The sequence below is a fragment of the Chaetodon auriga genome, chromosome 3 (assembly GCF_051107435.1).
Source record: "Chaetodon auriga isolate fChaAug3 chromosome 3, fChaAug3.hap1, whole genome shotgun sequence".
NCBI classification, from domain to species: Eukaryota; Metazoa; Chordata; class Actinopteri; order Chaetodontiformes; family Chaetodontidae; genus Chaetodon; species Chaetodon auriga.
Genome location: NC_135076.1, coordinates 8768701 through 8782271, shown reverse-complemented (window position 1 = coordinate 8782271; position 13571 = coordinate 8768701).

Below are 13571 nucleotides of genomic sequence, written 5' to 3'. Positions count from 1 at the left end.
GAAAACAAAATAACTGTGTAGCTATAGCTTTATAGTTGTACATGTTTTCCACCTTTTTAATGTCAGTCTAAATTCCATATCATATCTTTTTCATGAAGGACTAAACTAAAGATACCATTTGCATTTTTGTGTTATTTATAGTGACTAATTGTTTAGTTTTAGCTGCAGATGTCAGTAGTTTCACAATTACAGAAGGACTTTTCATAATAAAGTGGCACCTCACGTCCTCTTCATGTCATCTTCAACATTTGAATATCATATAAACTTGCTCATTTTATTTTTAACGTCACACATATCTGTGTAATTATGGCATTGGCTGTTTATTGATAGGTAATGATCCACGAAGTAATAAAAAATAGTGATTGTGATGTTGTAACTGAAGAATTTGACGAAAGAACCTTCATGCAAGAAATCACATGGAATCTGAACAGAAACTGTCAAATAGGTTAAGATGCAGTGTGATTTACTGCACTCCAAGTTTAAAATCATTGCAAATGGCCCCAATATTCTGCCTCTGCCATCAATAGAGTTCTATTAGCTGTATGTAAACCTTTAACCATCTGAAATCACTTATTGTCTCTTTGCCTTGCATGGCAGCCACAAAACAAAGACCTGACGACACATAAAGCATTTTTTTCAACAGCAGTCTTAGAGCTCATCAAATGCACTTTTTGGGTCTAAATCCCATCTTTAAAAGTTTCTCTCATACAGCTAGATACAGTTTTCCATTGTACTGTCTTGGTGTTCCATGAATTTTCCTTCCAACCACTAGATGGCGATACATCCTCAGCAATGAGCAGTGAGCATTCCCGCTTCCTGACAAGAACTGTGCTGGCATTTACCTCACTGTTCAGCTCATCATTTCTTAACCCTCTGACTATCTTCACAAATGTAAAAGTCTGACGGAGTCTTTGGACTGAGAAGCTCAAAATGAATACAAAAATACAAATGCGCTAAAAATTTTCCTTCAATGAGAAATGACATGCACAAAGTTATACTTTAGAAACACACACATTACTGTTTTATTGGCACTGACACAAACAAAAACTCTGAAGAAGTGCTTCCAGACACTCACATTTACCTTGTGTTGTCCTTCAACTAGTATCCAAGTGTGCATGCGTGCCACTGTGTGTTTGTGTGTATTTCCCCAGTGGTTACATCACTCCTCAATCTGTCACTGTACACCTGTAGGTAACTGCTGTCCTCACATACACACACACAGGCAAATACTGTACACTGGAAATTCTCTGTCCATGTTTACCTTCTGTTTGTCTGAAGCAGCTGCTGTCTCTTTGTCGTGACGTTAATCCCAACCCAAAATGGAAATACACACAAATACACGCATACACACACGTAGCACGGCACCTGAGTCTGTGAGACCATCCTGCCTCGCCTTTTTCAAATTGAGTAAATATTTGCCTCCAAAGGCTTCAAAGATCTTTGCTGCATTTTTGTTTCATCTATTGTTACTTAAAACCGCTTGTACAGAAGAACAGGTTGACTCTGATGTTTTACAGAGACAAAGAGAGGGAAAGAAAGAGAGGAAGAGCAGGAAAAAGGCTCATCATTGTCCTGTTTTAGACATGTTGATGAATGTGTGTGTGTGCTAATGTTCCTGGTTGAGTTACTGTTTAAAGGTATTCACAGATGTAACTTTTTTGAAGGTGGGTGTAATTGGTTTTTGGCCAACAGACACCAAAATCATCCCACTGTCTGTGCTTTTTTCTCTATTGTAAAGTAATAATGTACAGTGTGTACAGAACCGTGATGTGCTGTGTCTGTATCAGCAGGAACAGTCGGGAATCTTACATTTGTCTCCGGCTGACTCACGATTCAGAACTACGATCCTGTCTCTAAGCTTTTCCAGAGAAAGTCGACCTGTTTTAAAAATGACCTTAGCAGGAGTGACTGGTTAAGTGATGATTTGTTATTGTTGGTGGAAATTTCATGGACACACCAAAAACAATAAAAAACAAACAAACAAAAAAACAACAACAACAAGTGGAGCTGCAGTGGAAACAGGTGCAGTTATTATACTCTACTGGGAAAATCTGAAAAAGTTATTGTGTGACATTTTTCTGTCTTCATAAACCCTGTTGCTGCTGAGCACATAGAAGATATTATTCGTGTTTGTGTCCCTTCTCCATGTCACTTATATTAAAAATAAAAAATCAGATGAAGAATCAATAGCAGCCCTTTGTGGAAGTATAACACAGTTGGGTGTAAGTTGTTGATTGTGATAGTAAGTAAATGTTTCCAGTGTGGTGCTGTGAAAGCACACTGATTTTGCGCTGTGAAGCCAAATACAATACAGAGAGTAATAGTCAATTTGAATATAATTCACAACATCGATTTTATGATTGTCGATTAAATTCAGTATATAACCTGCATTGATTAAGTTGGCCACTTGGGGGCAGCAGAAATAAACTGTAAACACTGCACTGACATATTACCGCTTTGCAAAGTTAACGTGGCTAAAGTGTTAGCAAAAAATTACCTGCTGACTCATCCATCAGACACAGAGCAACGCTAGCATTCATATGGATTCATGTTTCTGTCTAAATGACGACGTAATATTCAGTATTCTCTTTTGAGATCTGTAATTGGTCTCCACCACAGACTGAAGGATGTGTCTGGCTCTTTCTGCTGTTTGGTGCTGGGCAGGTAGACGCAGGTTTATCAGAGAACAGAAACTGAAAACAGAGTTCAGATCAAGCTAGAATGGAGGTGGATGTGATGAGATTGACCCACAACAGCAGAGTTGAGGGATGTAAAACCGAAACAATAAGCTTAAAGAGGTTAAAATGCTCTGCAGAGCTGACAGTTGGGTGATTTCACTATGAGTCATCTATTCCCCATTACAAGCTCTCATCTGATCCATTGACAACAAGAAATAGTGATTATAGCAGCTTGAATGTCTTACAGTTATCCTAAAATGTTCTGCAGCAAGAGCATCACACACACACACACACACACACACACACACACACACAAGCACACATAAACTAGACTATTTCCTCTATAAAGTGCTGTTCCTGTATCTGTCCACTGAATGCTTTACTTCCTCAAAACTTAATTTCACTTTCCAAAATGCTAATAGTGTGGACGGGGAGTCGGATCTGGAGCCTGTGACAGCCAACAGGAGGAGACATTAGAAGTGGTGATTAAAGATGATGGTTGTTAAGGAGAGAGAAACGTCTCCCTCCCTCTCACTCCGCCTGTCTCTCTCTCTCTTTGCCTGTCTTACTCGCATCTCGGTCTGGCTCTACTATCAATGGGAGCTTTCACTTTGCTTTGCATGATAAATATGATGGTTGTGTGCGTGTGCGTGTGTGTGTGCGCGTGCGTCCGACAAGAGTCCAACAGTCCACTCCAATGCATGAGTGGCTTGGAATGTTGCCAGCATGTAAAACCTAGCAACAAGATTTGACTTGGCCCGCTAAGAGAGAGAGAGAGAGAGAGAGAGAGAGAGAGAGAGAGAGAGAGAGAGAGAGAGAGAGAGAGAGGGGGAGAGAGAGAGAGAGAGAGAGGGAGAGAGAGAGAGAGAGAGAGAGAGAGAGAGAGGGAGAGAGAGAGAGAGAGAGAGAGAGAGAGAGCTGGCATGTGCACAGTATGGACATATGGATCTTTGTTTGTTCGTTTTGGACCATTTAGTCATTCTGTCACTCCAACTGGACTACTTAGCGAATTGGTGCTACTTCTGGTTCTGAATTACACACACACACACACACACACACACACACACACACACACACACACACACTCACATTCACGAGCCAGGCCTTGACTCTGCTGCTTTACAGTCTGTTACTGTTCACATGGCCTGAATGAAATGAAGAACCTTTTCCAATCAATCCTTTTAACCAACATGTGTGATCCCTGGCTCACGCCGATGTGGCCTTCAAGCTAACAGGGCCCACGCCAAGTCAAGTCAGTTTACAGCCTCTGGGGTTTTTCCTGACCATCAACACTGAATTGGCTTTGAGGGTAGGAAGCTCCAGCACTGATTTCCATCCACGTCTGAATCCAATATATTACACAGGGTTGATTTAAAGACTGGTCTCTCTTCACCTCTGTCTCCAGTCTCATTATTTTCTTAGTTTGATAAGGAGTCTGACAATTTCTAGCTGTACTTTGCCAGTTTTGGGCCAAAAGCTATACGTGACAAAAAAATGTATTCTTTGTTATTGTGATGTGGAACTCAAGGATACAGTGAGCGTACTGCTTGTAAGTTTAAATGTGTTCACATGATTCAAACAAAGCACTTGACAGATCTTTGAAAATCATTTGAAACCTCATCCCTACACCTAACTGAATCAGTGGCGCTATATCTGAATACCTGTACAACTTTGTCTCCAGTCAACATTGCCCATGTGTGCTGAGGTGAGAAGGTAAGCAGGATTTAAGCTTCTAATTCAAGCAGAGTTGTGTCAGGAAGGGCAAACTCTCTCATCTCTCCTTTCCTTTGGTATCAGTGTTACAGACTGATCTGGATCATAATGAAATGAGTGCCGCATGCAGTTTAAATCACACACCTTTAAACATCTCTGAATGAATGTCCTTCCTCCTCACAGTGGACAATCCATCACTTCCTCTCTGCCATTTGCAAACCCCTTCTGTCTTCATGTTTCCTGAAAGCCTCGTATAGTGCTTTGCAGTGCTATCAGCATTTATGGTTCCCCTGCTTCAGTCTTGCTCACAGCAGGGTTGTTGGCTAGTTTATGTCACCAGAAACAAACCTTTTAAATACACAGCCTTGTCTGAAACAACCTGGCTGCCCTGCCATCCCCTCTGCTGGACTGAACAAGACTTAAGTTGAGAGAGCTTCTTGGTGCGTCATGTAGTCAACATGGCAGCGTGTCAAACAATCCCCCAGGGTTCCTAGACCAGCTTCAAACCTCTGCAAGAATTAAACCATTTTTAAATTAGCCCCGTTCAGAAATACTCTAAATCTGTCATGCTCTAACGTGGTGTCACATTCCCTCAGATTACCATCATTACAGTAATTAATGCTTTAATTTCTGGGTATGTTTTGAAATGAAACCCAAAGTGCTGTGATTTTAATGTAATATGGGACTAATGTGGTGTGGAACATTTGGTAATCTGGCTCCCACATGCCTTGGATCTGCCGAATGGGTTTTATCTGCCGTAATACGGTTCAAACACTGAGCTACAGGCGGTTCGGAGGAAAATAGACTGGAGAAAATGACTTTGTGCACAAGTATTGAAACACTTTTAAAGAATACTTTTTTTAAAATTATTATTTCTGTTTTTCTTGAGGTGTTCAGGGCAGAATGTGAGAAAAGTTGAAAAGATGAAATTGCATGACACACAGTAAAACATGATGATTATGAGAAACGCAGCTTTCACAACATGTGGAAAGTAACTCATTTCAGCACTTCAGCTGGCTCCTATTCTGTGGGTTTACGTATCTCTCACTAATTGAAGAGCATAGAGGCAAAATGGGAGAGAAATAATGGAATAAAAGAATATGCAGATTTTATAAACTGTGATTCCTCTTCTTCAGAAATGAACTGACCAACCTTTGAGTGAATAAAATGAATAAGCTTTTTTCTTGTCACCAACAGATGAAGCGCTAACTAGGTTACAGTTTCACATAAATGACATAATGGGCTGCAGGTCCTGTGAGTTCCACCTGGCCTCTCTCTGCCCTCATACAAAATGTCTAATACATCCAGTTCATTCAAACGCTGTTAGTCATAATGAATATTGCCAGCCACGAGGCCACTATTGAAATATACTAATAATCCAGAGCAGATGAATAGCCCACTGTCTCATTCCCTGATGATAATGTTATATTTGTCTGGGGTGCTTTGCATGTTGTTGTGAGGCTTTGTTCGGCTCGGAGCTGTTCCTCTCCCTGTTGTTCTGTCTGTTAACCACTTAGCACATCTCCTACTGGCTCCATGTCTGTCTTAAGTCTCCTCTGATTGGAGTATGACGGCCCTGTCCATACCTGATAAAACCCTTTGGATGTGAACACAGGATGGACACTTTGATTAATCACTAATTTCTTTCCTTTGACTATATTCAATCATATTGAAGTTATAGCAAGGACCAAAAACCCAGTTCCTAGAAGTACATTTTATTTTTAACATCCTGAGACTCATTTTATAGTCTTCATCATTGAGTTATGTCAACGTTCATGTTTAGATATGAGGGTCCAGTGACATCAAAAGGTGGGAACATGAGCAGTCTGATAATCACACAGATTTAAATCACCTTTATACACAAAAAATGTAGGAATGCTTCAGAAATGGGAGAACCTTATTCTAATAGTTTATGCGTTGTGAAGCACTTCCACAATACATGACAAAGCTGCAATGTCTAATTATTGTACAATAATAGATTGAATTAGTGTTCGTGACAGATTGAGAAACACACTGACAACAGATGTACACATGCGCGCGCACACACACGGACACAGTGTGTGTAAACATGTTAGTCCCATATAGCAGAGGTGTGAAGTAATAACTGAAGCTGTTAGCAAGGTGACAACACACACACACACACACACACACACACACACACACACACACACACACACACAGCTGCACACACACAGCTGCACACACTGTGTCTGATGACCCCTGACCAACCCTCACTTGTTAAGTACAGGAAATTCTTGATGGGTATAAACAGTTGTTTATTAGACTCACTGCTAATTCACACACACAAGCCACTGCACACACATAGAGCCTCACATGCATTAACACTCAGCATGTGTACACTCACATAAACAATACTCTCTCTCTCTGTCTCTTACACACACACACACACACACACACACACACACACACACACACACACACATACTCTATAAAGGATGCTTTACAGACAGCTAGTGCTCCCTGTGTGTGTGTGGACTTGTATTACTCATGTTGTGGGGACATAAATCTGTATACACACTGACATCATGGGGACAAAATGCAAGTCCCCATGATGTAAATAATACCTTTTAGGGTGAAGACTTGGATTAAGGTTAGGGTAATGGTTAGGTTTAGGCGTGTAGTGGTTATGGTTAGGGTAAGTCTCTAGAAAATGAGAGTAAGTCTATGTAATGTCCCCAAAAATTATGGAAACATGACTGTGCATGTGTGTTTGCGTGTGTGCACATGTGTGTGTGTGTGTGTGTGTAGTATAAGAGGTGGTGGGGGTGGGGTTCCAGTCTGGTAGCTCTGTACTCTGTAAACAGAAACACTTGTACTAATAACAGCTCGTAGCCAAACAGGCCCAGCACTGGTAGTTTGAGTGTGTGTGTGTGTGTGTGTGTGTGTGTGTGTCTGTGTGTGTGTGTGTGTGCGTGCGTGCGTGCGTGCGTGCATGCGTGTGTGTGTGTAAAAAAATATTTTCTCACATATTTGCAAATGATAGCAAAATTGGGACATTTGTAAGCTAATTATAAAATTGGCCTTACTTTCCCCACATTATTGTTGTTGGCAGCTCTGTCTTGAGTCATCCTCTAGAAACTATGTCAATGGCGATGAAATGAATGATGAAGATGATGCTAAGGATGATGTTGATGATGCTGTTGCCAATCAAAGTTCAGTAATTAAATCACTGTTGAATTTAACGTACAGATCACAGTTGAATTTAACACAGGATGGTTATATTCTACATTTTTTATTGTCAGTCAATCCCTGGAAAAGACCAAAACCAACAATAATTGGATCTCACTGAAAGGTATTGTCTGTGTAGCCAAAGCCTGATTTTTTTTTGTGCCAAAGAGCTGCATTGATCCAACAAGTAAAAGCACATTTACGAGCCGCACTAGTTGACATGTTTCCCCCTCACAATGAGCATAAGTACTGTTTATTTTAACCAAATCCAACACATACACCATCCTCCTGCTCTGAACAGCCATGCATATGTATATGCATATACTGAATATTAGGTTTATGTCTTTGGGAGAAACCAATAGGCTGAGAGCCACAGACAGTTAAGGAAAAAGTGAGAAAGTAAATGACATATTAACATACTGTTGGTTATTTATTCAAGTAATACAAATGTAAAATAAATTAAACTTAGCTTTAAGGTAGCAACAAGCTTTTTTTCAAGGTTGTATTTCTGTCATATTTAAATTAGATTTATCGAGTAGAAGGGCAATCACTGTGACCTCAGAGAGTCACTGCTGTTCAGCTTTCCATTTCATTGATGTGAAGGGAAGTGATTTATCCGTACTGTTAAGGATGCACTCAACATGCGTGAGACCAATAATCATCATCAACATCAACTGTATGTTCAATGTGCAGCCTAAGATGTTTACAGTAGTCAGCTCTGAGCTGATTCTCTTATTATTTCTCTGCTTCAGTGAATTCCAATCAGATGACTCAGAACGTGGCAAGAATTTTGTTGTTTTCCTCACAGTTTTTCTTTTTTTTAATTGTTTTTTGGTTGAGCGAGTGGAGCGAGGGAGGGCTGCCTCAGCTAACACTGGAGGAATGTGATGGATACATGAGGGGATGTGTGTGTGTGTGTGTGTGTGTGTGTGTGTGTGTGTGTGTGTGTGCTGTTTTTAAACTGTCCCCCTCCTTAGTGCCCTTGGATGACACAGCTCACTGATGCATCTCGCTCATTATCATCACACACACACACACACACACACACACACACACACACACACACACTGGAGACTGTGTTTCCATCACTTTTGGGGACACAACATAGACTTACATTCATTTCCTGGAGACTTACCCTAACCATAACCCTTACCACTACCTGTCTAACCCTAACCCCAACCTTAACTCAGATCTTCACCCTAAAATTTGACGTATATCATGGTGACTTGTGTTTAGTCCCCATAAGGAAGTAAGTCCCCACAATGTGATGGTAATCAGATTCATGTCCTCACAACGCGAGTACTACTCTCCAACACACACACAAGCATAAATGATTGGCTACTGTGTGTTAAACTGTCTATCATGAGAAACGCTCAGAGGGTCTGTGTGCAGAAATATAACCTCTCCAACCACTGACCAGCCAGGGGGTCAGCCATTAGAAACTCATGTTGTTTCAACAGACCTCAACTCACTCTTTAGTTCACAAGCCAAAAAACAGTTTTTGTTTTAATGTCCTTGTAGAGCCCACATTTTTGAATGAAACTCAATGTGTTAGGCTACATTTCAGGGAAATGTGTGAAAATAATGCGCAAAATAAATAGAATATTTTTTCAATACGTGATTACATAGCCTAATGGAACAAGATCACCTAAAAACATCAAGCACTTCAAGGTACCTATTTAATGTAAGTGTAAGAAGGAAAATGCACATCTCTCTCTCAAAATTTTGATTTGAATCTATAAATACTTGGACAAAAATTATGTAGAAAAGCTGCTGCTCAAATTATACATTTTGGCATCAAAAATAACTTAAAACAAAATGTCATAATATCCCCACTGTGTTTTAGCTCCTTAGTTCCACAGTCAGCTGCTAAACCTCCTGAAATTAAATCCTCGAAGCTCGTTTAAAAACGGTTCAGTTATACTGTCTGTTACAAGAAAATAACTGCCAGCCAATCAGAATCAAGAAATCTCAACCACCACGCAATATAGTATGAGCCTGTATGCATTTTTTTTTTTATTAAAAACATGACCAAGATCGTCCCCTAACCTTAACCAGGTGTTTATTATTGTAACACGGGTTCCCTTACCTCCTAAACCTGTTTATTTGAATGCAAACATCATGTTTCTCTACACCTAACGACCCATGTTTGAGCCTAACACTAACCAAACCTTGATCCTAGTGTCATTAAAAGCATGTATTTTTCATTTAATCTGGAGGACTTGTTGGTTATAACGTGGAGCAAAGTTATGTCAAAGAAAGCGAAGGAGATATTATTTTCTTTGGGATGAAAATGATTTGAGGCTCATTGTTAAAGAGCTCACTTTCCGTCTTTTAAAACTGCCTCTTTCTCCTGTTCTGTCTAGTTCTCACACATGCCCACATGCATAAAAACACACTTGCACACAAATGCAAGCGCATGCACACACACACTCATGCAGACCTGATTAATGGTGCCTAATTAGCAATGGTAATGACCAGGTGTCTGAGAACCAGCCAGCTTCTTCCAGCGCGAGGGGCCGAAGGGGGAAGGAGTGTGTGCGTCAGTGTGTGTGTGTGTGTGTGTGTGTGTAAATGTAGTGTGGTGTTTATGGGGGGCTCCCAGTTCCCAGAAAATCTATTCCCACTGACTGTCACTCCCTGTCTCCCTGTCTCACTCTCCCTCAGTCCAGAAACGCTCACTCACTCACACACACACACACACACACACACACACACACAACCAAAGGCCAAGATCAATTAAGGTTTTGGGCAACTAGGATGGGAACTGTGTTGGATGGTGCTGATGGTGGTGGGGGGTGACTGGAAGCTGTTGTTGGTAGTGTATATGTTTGTGTGTGTGTGTGTGTGTGTGTGTGTGTGTGTGTGTGTGTGTTGGGGTGGCACGGTACGAACATAATCAGGGAAGTTATGGAGAAGCTTATTTCCTTTCATAAAGAATTCTATAAGTTTCGAGTGTAGAAATGATAAACTTGGCTAAGTTGCATCAGAGAGCATCATATTTTTTCCAGGTCTGTCTTAATGCAGTGTCCACACACTCAAGTGTAGTCTGGCAACATCTGAAGGCAAGAGTGTTTGTAGTACCCCTTCCAGACAACAGACGCGCATGTGATGTGGATCTACTCGATGTGTGTTCAATCAGAGTTGGAGCCATTTGTATGATACAGCTGTCATGATGCTTGTCCCTGTTAGCAGAGACTCCAGTCTGCAGTGCGGTTGTATTAACATGACTCACAAAGCTGATAAAAAAGTTTCAGTTTCACGTCTACATGGATATTTATCCCTCTCTCTTGATTGCCCATGTGGACTTTTATTCTCTCTCTCTCCTCTTCTTCTTCTCTATCCCTGTCTTTTCGGGGGAGGCTGGTAAAATGTCATTTAAAATGCGGCATCGTTGAATGAATTTACACTTCTGGTGGTGACATCAGTTCACCAAAGCTGGGCAGCATGTTAACATGATCTCAGTGACAAGTAGGTACTTGGTCATAAACCAAACTATTGGACAAATGAAATGTCTGTTCTCATGGTGGTGCAACAGGAAAAGTCAGAAAATCATCAAAGGGGATTAGGATTCACTATGTGGGAACCATGACGGTCTGTTACAAATTTTCTGTGAATTCGTTCAGTAATTCCTGCAGTAATTTATTCTGGACCACAGCAGTAGACTGACAGAACAACAATCTGGCCAACCAATAGAAAGACCAACATGTCTGTCCCTAGAGCCACATACACATAACATGTCCATAGGATGACTGTACTTGATTCTAACACTTTGGACTTGGTTGGTATCTTTGTTGAACCTTGATTCATATTTCCTTTTCTTGGCTTCAGAATTTTCCTCAATCTCACACTTGCACGACTCAGGTTACTCAAACATTCAGATGTACTAATGCGCGCACAGACACACACACACAGACACACACACACAGACACACACACACAGACACACACACACACACACGGGGTGTTTTCATAACTTGTGGGGACATTACTTAGACTTACATTCATTTCCTGGAGACTTACCCTAACCATAACCACTATTTGCTTATTCCTAACCCAAAATGTGTGTAATACATGGGCACACACACACACACACATAGACAGATACACAAACCCTCCATCAGCACTCACACATTTGCAGACAGACAGACACACACATGCATGTGCGCACACACGCACACGCACACACACACACACACACACACACACACACACACACACACACACACAGACCTCCTGCTGTGTAGGATTTGGTGATAACCAGTGTTAGGTAGGCAGGTGAGAGGGTCATATGGCAGCAGTGAGAAAAGCTGTTATCAACCTACCCTGTTCCCACACACACTGACACACACACAGACACACACACCCACACACAAACACACCGACACACACACACACAGGTTTATCACCCTCTCCCGTTCCCACACACTCACCTTACATCATTACCTGGCTGCAAGAGCCAATCAGCCAATCACACCCCGAGGCCGCGGTCAGGTGACTCGATCAGGAAACTTTAGCAGGGGGATGAGGTTACACACACCCCTGCTCTGATAACAGCTCTGTGTCTATCCCTCTCGCCCTCTCTCTCTCTCTCTTTCCTTTTCCCTCCTCTGCAATTTACAGATTCGGTTTCACCTTTGCTTTCATGCTAAGCTGTTGGATCCCAAAGCCTGATGAATCTGTGTGTGTGTGTGTGTGTGTGTGTGTGTGTGTGTGTGTTTGCTGTTCTCAGGTTAAACACTTTGACATGTTGGAACAACCAACAACAGAACTTGTCCCTCGTTTACCTGAATATCCCAAATAAAGCAACAGACAAGTCTAATAATTATTGTACAGCACATTTCTGTGTGTTTGCATTGGTTAATTTCTCTCCACGTCATTTAGGCCCATCTCCTCAAGGTCAGCAGAGGCTGCAAAGCATTTTGAGAACATGTAAAACAGCAAAATAGAGCAAACCTCATGGAACAATATGATGTTAAGCAGATGCAGAAATGAAAATGGGCGAAAAATAAAGGTATGCAGTCAAATTAAACCGACAAAGAAATGGGTTAACAGGTGTGAAATAAGTTTAAGGGTAAGATGCATTTCCTCTAATGCATCATGTAAAAACAAAGCAGCTTACAGCCAAAATCCAGCAGTCAAGGGCCAGTTAGCACTAGAGGGAGACAGAGAATGAGATGAAGAGCAGATAGCCTTTAAACCTTGTGAACTACATGCAGAAGCAGATTTTTATCTTTTATTGAGACATGATACGCAGAGTTAGGAGTGCTGGAGTAGAAATTGTCAGTAAAACAGAATCTGAATCAGTTTCAGACCTGAGCCACTTCACACCTGTACAGCATATTGCAATTCAGTACAACAGCACTGGCATAAATTCTACCCTCACCCTGTTTTTAATGTCTACTTTTTGATGAAATTGTTGGAAATCTGTAAATTAAATTATTTGTTTAATTCTGAGGCCATGGTCACTGGTAGTTTTGTACTGAACTACATTACACTGAGAGGCTGTTTTTCATTTTCTGTCCTCCTGCAACACCTCTGAATATAATGCAGTCCACCACCACTAAGTACAACTTCAGTGCTTGAACATACAATTGAATGAACAGTCTCGACACAAACCCTGAATATTATAGGCACAGCTGTATCGGATTGTGTTGGACTGTGTAGGTGTACCTAAGAAAATCTAAATATTATGACACTTCATGGCGTCCTGCAGCGTTAAACAACATTTGACACGATATGATGTCGTGCCATATGAACACAATGACATATAACAATAAGCATTACTGGCAACCGTTGTCAAAAACAAAGCATCTGTAACTTCATTGCTGCCTTTGTTTACATGTTGATTACCTGCAATGCTTTGTTACAGAAATGAGCTCAAGTAAGACATTTAGACAAAACAGAATGTTTGATTTAAAGTCTCTGTCATCTTCTCGAGGTCAGTAACCTAATATTGATCCATATTCCTGTCTCCTGCTCTGACTCTGG